We start from the raw sequence: 6,000 nt of genomic DNA, 5'->3' as shown, positions 1-6,000 counted from the left end.
CTTTCTTTCTTTCTTTCTTTCTTTCTTTCTTTCTTTCTTTCTTTCTTTCTTTTTCTAAGCCCGAGTTTCCTGGAAGCAAAGGATGGAAGTAGGACCCCATAAATAAGTCAGGGACAGTGCAAGCTTTCTTTGTTCTATCCTGGTTCAGTCACGAAGTCATATAGAGGAGGTGGTTGCTCAACATTCAGTTCTTCCATCTTTCCCTTCAAATTGTTAGGCAAGTATCATGGAGTCTGTTGTGGTAAAGTCCGGTTTTTTGTTTTGTTTTGTTTTTTGTTTTTAATCCCATCAATCAACGGGCAATATTGCAACTTTAAACTATTCCAAATTTAGCTTTAGCCTTCAGTGGACACACCTGAGATTTGGAATGCAGACAAAAGGTTGCTTGATTGTCTCGAGAAACAAAATTGCGTAGGAAGTCCTGGGTTCATTTTAATAGACAGAAATTACATAGCCACAGGGTCAGAAAAACAACATCATGTGAGACCCTAGGGCTGCACATGCAGCTTTGTTGAATCCCTCACAATAGTCGGCTGAATCAGAACGAAAAGCCTATCACCTCTAAAGTCTGTGTGTCTAGAACTTAGACTGCTTTGCTGAGCCACCTCTGCCTCCTCTAGAAGAGAGGGATATGGTTTATTCTTCCTACATGTTTATTCAACAGACGTCAGGCTCCTTTCTGTACTGAGTACTTTGCCGGGTACTGAGTGAGTGGCCACTACTTACCCTTATCTGTGTGGATAGCTCCTAAACCTTCATTTAATATTTGTATTAAGGTTGTGTCTCATGTCAGATATTTAGATGAATTCTTCATTGCTTGAGAGGTTAAAGGAACCTTCTTTTTTGAAAAGTGAGTTAATTTTATATTCTACATCGCTTATACAATTGTTTGGTAAAAACAAAATTTATGACATAAGTAGGTACATGATTTGCCCAGAATCTTCGATAATGATAAAAATGCCTTACATATTTTATTGTTTTATTACATTAAAAATGTTTCCACATGACTTATGTCACTTGAGCCTAGGCAGGGCAGGTGTGATAATCCCCAGATATGGAAGAAGAAATTGGAGTCCAAATAGTTCCTGGTGATGTGATTCCCAAGTGACATTCAAAATCTAATGAAAATAATGGCAACTTTAACTGTAGCTGTTTTTCTTTTGGAAGACTAGTTTATGCAGAAATGTTGATAAGAACCATCATGGGAGAAGAATAAAAGAATCTGCTCCTGAACAACTTGACAACTCTGGAATGTTGTCCCCACCAAACAAGAGATGCATAGCCAGAAAGATTATGAGTCATTCTCTTGGGAAAATTTGGTGGCAGTCTGAATGCTACATGACCCCTTATTCCCAAGAGCTTATTATTTAAAATTTAAATGTTATTCTTGGCAGTCTGATGGCTCTCGCTCAGCTGAACCTCCACAGCAGAGGAGCATCTGAGAACAAAGGAAGCAGTTCCCCCCCCCCCAACACAACTGTACTTTGATGGGTCCATCCAGGGAAGATTGGGTCAAACAGTGAACTATGACTAGAGTAATAAAACAGACAGACATGCCTTGGGAGGAGAATAGGCCTTATCCATGCATAACTGGTGTGTGTGTATGAGTGGGTGGAGATACCAGAATGGGACATAACAGAACTAAAGATATGCTCACCACTAGCATGGCTCTCTAGCCGTTAAGCTTTTCCAGGCCTTCCTTGGACCTAATTCTCATTCTTCTGGGCCTTGACTAGCTCTGTTCCCTAACCAGGTGAACCAGGAAGAAGGTAATTTTCCTACGGACAAAAGCCCATTGTATATCACAGATAAGGGTAACTAGCTTCTTTCTGTCCTGCTAGCAGGAAGTATGAGTTTCAAGGTCTGGAATCCATTGGGGAGTGGGTTTATAACAACTGTATACATCTAAGTACATTGTCAGTACAGTTAGCTTTTGTTAACCTAATACCAACTAGATTCATGTGAGAAGGGGGAATCTCAACTGAGAAACGACTTCCAGTGCACTGAAGTGTGGGCATGCCTGTGGAGCATTTTCTTGCTTTATGGTTGATGTGGGAGAGCCTTGGCCCCTGTGAACAGTGCCACACTTGTGCAGGTGGTTCTGGAGTGTAGAAGAAAACAAAATGAGCTAGTCACAGGGGCCAGCTAGTGAGTGGTGTTCCTTTATCATCTCCACTGCAAGCCCAAGCCTCCAGCTTCTTCCCTTGAGTTTCTGCTTTGGTGTGGTAGTTTGAATGAAAATAGGCCCTATAGACTCATAGATTTGAATACTTGTCCTCAGTTGGGGAAAATGCTTGGGAATGATTAGCGGCCGAGGCCTTGTTGGAGGGAGTGTTGAGGTTTCAAACCACTTGTGCCATTTCGAGTGTGTTGTCTGCCTCCTGCTTGTGGCTTAAAATATGAGCTCTCAGCAGCTGTTCTCCAGCTCTGCTGCCTGTTGCCAGCTATCTCTGCTTTGCCATCATGTACTCTAATTCTCCACAATGTAAGCCTAGTTAAGCATTTTCTTTTATAAGTTGCCTTGGTCATGGTGTTTTATCACAGCAATAGAGAAGTAACTAAGACACTTGGCTTCCATTGTTAATGGACTGTAACCTGTAAGCCAAATAAACTCTTTATTTTATTTTTATTTTTTTATTTTTTGAGAATAGGTTTCTCGGTGTAGCCTTGGCTGTAGACCAGGCTGGCATCTAAGTCACAGAGCTCTTCCTGCCTCTGCCTCACTGAGTGCTGGAATTACAGGCGTGCACCACTGAGCTTGGTTAACTCTTCCTCCCTAGGTTGCTTTTGGTCATGGCGTTTATCATAGCAATGAGAAGAAGAGTAGGATTGTCAACATCTACAAAGACCCCCTATTTTTTATGATAGTGGCTTCCAAATGTTATTATTCAAAAGAAACATTGTTAGGTCCAAAGGAGATTCCAAAGGCTGTCCATGTGTCCAACCTGGACTGTAGGAGGATTTCTTTCCTCATGAACTTGTGAAGTCATTTCACCTCTACCAAGGGAATCATTTCCCATGGGGCAAAGGAGTATCTGTGGTGCCTATAAGCATACCAAAACTCACCCTGGCCTCCAGGCTCCTCGGTATCACAAGTCCCTGTTACACAGTTCAAAGCCCATGCTAACATCCTGGCGCTTCCCACCCCCTCCCCTCACCCAAACTTTTCCAGCTCATGGACTTTCCCTGCCCCAGCTGTTTATTCTCCTTATAAATCTGCTATTTTCCCTCTGCCCTTTCTCTCTGTGTCCTTCTCTCTCTGTCTCTCTTTCCGCCGGCCTACCTTTTTTTTTCTCTACTCTGGACTCTTCCAGATGCCTTTGGCCTTCTCTCTCTCTCTCTCTCTCATATTTACAAGAAAACATTCCCCTTAACCATACCATGGACTGGTCATGTCATCAGTTTATACATCTATCACAATATAAGGTAGGCCTAGGAAATATCTTCATTTTTTTTTTTTTTTTTGCAGAGCAAAAACCTGAGGCAGAGACACTTCCAAACTGTAGCCCTAAGAAGGTACAGAAATGAATCCTGAGTCTCAAGTTCATTTGAACATCCTGGCTCTTTAATTCATTTAAACATTCATTTGTTCATTCATTCATTCATTCAGTCAGTCAATAAGCACACTTTGAATAGAAGTTTTATCCCAGGCAGCTGGTATTTGAGAAAATTGTTATGTATAAATGTGTATGTATGTATACAGATATATGTTTGTGTATATGTGTATATACAACCTCTACCTTTGTAGATTAACAGTCTAGTGATCTTTTAATTCAAACTGGTTTTCTTTACAGCCTTCCTATTTCAGAAGTAATATGGATTTTTGTGGGGGGTTTAGTGCCTGGAATTTGGGACATCGGCAGAAAAAGTGACCTTTCTTTGCTGCATTTCAGGCGTGCACAGAATGATTTCCCTGTAAGAGGTACAGGGCCCACCAACAAGGGGGAACAGACTTTGAAGTTAGTTACTGGGTTCAAATGGGAACCCAGGCTCCTCTCTTATGATTATGGATAACTTTCCTAAATTCTTTGAGCTTCAACTTGCTTGCTGATCAACAGAATGAAGATTGTAATATCCACTTCAAAGGATTGCCAGGAGAATTGCCTGGAGCCCCCTGTGTGATGTGCCTGGCTAGTTAGTGGTTAGCACTTGTGGTAAACACAGCTGTGACTGGGCCCTTTCTAAACACCCTGGAGAACACGTGGATCCCCAAGCCTCCTACTTACTTCTTTAAAAAGGAATTTTCATCCTTTGAGCCTTTACCCTCTGCTGGTTCTACTCATTCCACAGTTCTTAGTTAAGATACTATTTATTTGGGATGTATGAGTTGGTGATCAATACATTTTAACTGGTGACTCAATCCAAATCCAAACACAAAGGGAACTGGACCGAAAGTCAAAGGCTCAAGATTGCCTTTTGAATGACATTTCCATGTTTTATTAGACTTATAGTAAAAGGAGGTGAGGTTTCAAGCCAAGCTAGTCTTTGTTTTCATCAGCGCTGAGCTTATATCATCAACATTGAGTTGTTTTCTTTGCTCTTTTCTGAGACACAATCTGATCCTTGTAGTTGATGAATTTTTAGTATCCCTTTCTTTTAATTCCTCATTTCATAAACTTGATTAGCCCCGGGGTCTATGTGCTTAGGGACTATTTGCACAGGATTAAATCACTCTTGTCTGTTCTTGTTTTCCAGGAAGGTCACTGGAGTTTCTGCACATGTGGCTGAGATCTTCTATAGTAACATCTCCTGCTCTGAAGGAGGCCATGTTGACATTCCCTGAGACCCTACAGGGTGACCTTTCCTCTAACTGCTCCAAGGAAAACAGCCTCATGCCAGAAGCTATATTTAGTGCCCTTTGGCTAACAGACTTTTCTAAAACCTATATACAGTGATAAATAAAGTCAACATTTAAAATCTCCTTTAAATGACCTCTTCTATTACCCCTCCAGGGATAGACTTCAACAAAGTGACCAAGTTTACCATTCTCAGAGCAAGCATGCTTTCCCAGGCCTGTGTGTGTGCATGTGGGAGACCCTCTGTGGGAAAGACTTTCTGTGCCCATCTTCCAGGAAGCAGAGTGGGTTAAAGGAGATGGAGACATAAACACTTAATGCAATATTGGTTCCATCAGTGTGCATCAGGAGCCCTTTAGTGACTGACTTCTATTTCAAGTCTATAAACAATGACATTATCAGGGATAAAACTCTTCACCTGCATTAAAAGGTCAAGTTTTGCTTAGACTTAAATTCCCTCAACTCTCAAATTCAGGAGTAATGGGGACTCCCTTAATCTTTGAGAAGTACCTGAGTTAGCAGAATTGATCAGGAGAATTTATTAAGGAGGCAAGATATGTGAAGACACATTTTTTTGAATGGGAAGCAAGGGCAAAAAGAAAAAAAAAAACCACTGCTATTTGAATTAACAATAGTAATTGGAATTAAAATTGCACATTGCAAAAGCATTGTGATGGCACTGAAACAACACTGTTGTGTACAGGGCTATGGACTCCTGCATCAAGGAGGAGGGGAAGAAAGAAGAGAAGACAAAGACCAGGAAGAATGGATGAGGTCTGTTCAAATCAGGTAACTTTGCCTTAGGGGCAATTAAGACTTAGTGAGAACCAAGACTAAAGATTGGTTTTTCATGGGGAGCAAATCTCTGAAGCATACCTATACCCTTAAAGCCTTTTAATGGCTGGAGATCAGCGCAAACCAATTGCTTGAGGCTAATAATAACTGTCTTAGAACAGCTCACTCACTGCTCTTTTTGTTGAGTAGAACCATCTTGCCTACCCCGCTTAGTCAATCTAGTCATTGTTTCTCCCTCCTCTTCTTTACTCATTCATTCACTCACTCATTAATTTTTTTTTTCAGCGAGTATATACTGTGTAGCATGTATAATGCTAGATCCAATGTGTCAGTCACTGTTCTATTGGTGTGAAGAGACACCGTGACCATGGCATCTCTTGTATGGGAAAACATTTAATGGTGGCTGGTT

The 6,000-nt window shown here is 41.1% G+C and overlaps 1 protein-coding gene across 2 annotated transcripts in view; it reads right to left on the bottom strand.

The window, feature by feature from the left end:
- Me3 (malic enzyme 3) overlaps positions 1-6,000 on the bottom strand; it is a 178,756-nt gene that overhangs the window by 104,979 nt on the left and 67,777 nt on the right. The window lies entirely within an intron of this gene.

The sequence above is a fragment of the Psammomys obesus genome, unplaced genomic scaffold (assembly GCF_907164565.1).
Source record: "Psammomys obesus unplaced genomic scaffold, mPsaObe1.curated_primary_1811, whole genome shotgun sequence".
Lineage (NCBI taxonomy): Eukaryota > Metazoa > Chordata > Mammalia > Rodentia > Muridae > Psammomys > Psammomys obesus.
The sequence above is the reverse complement of the archived record's forward strand: the minus strand, read 5'-3'. Positions and strand labels throughout refer to the sequence as shown.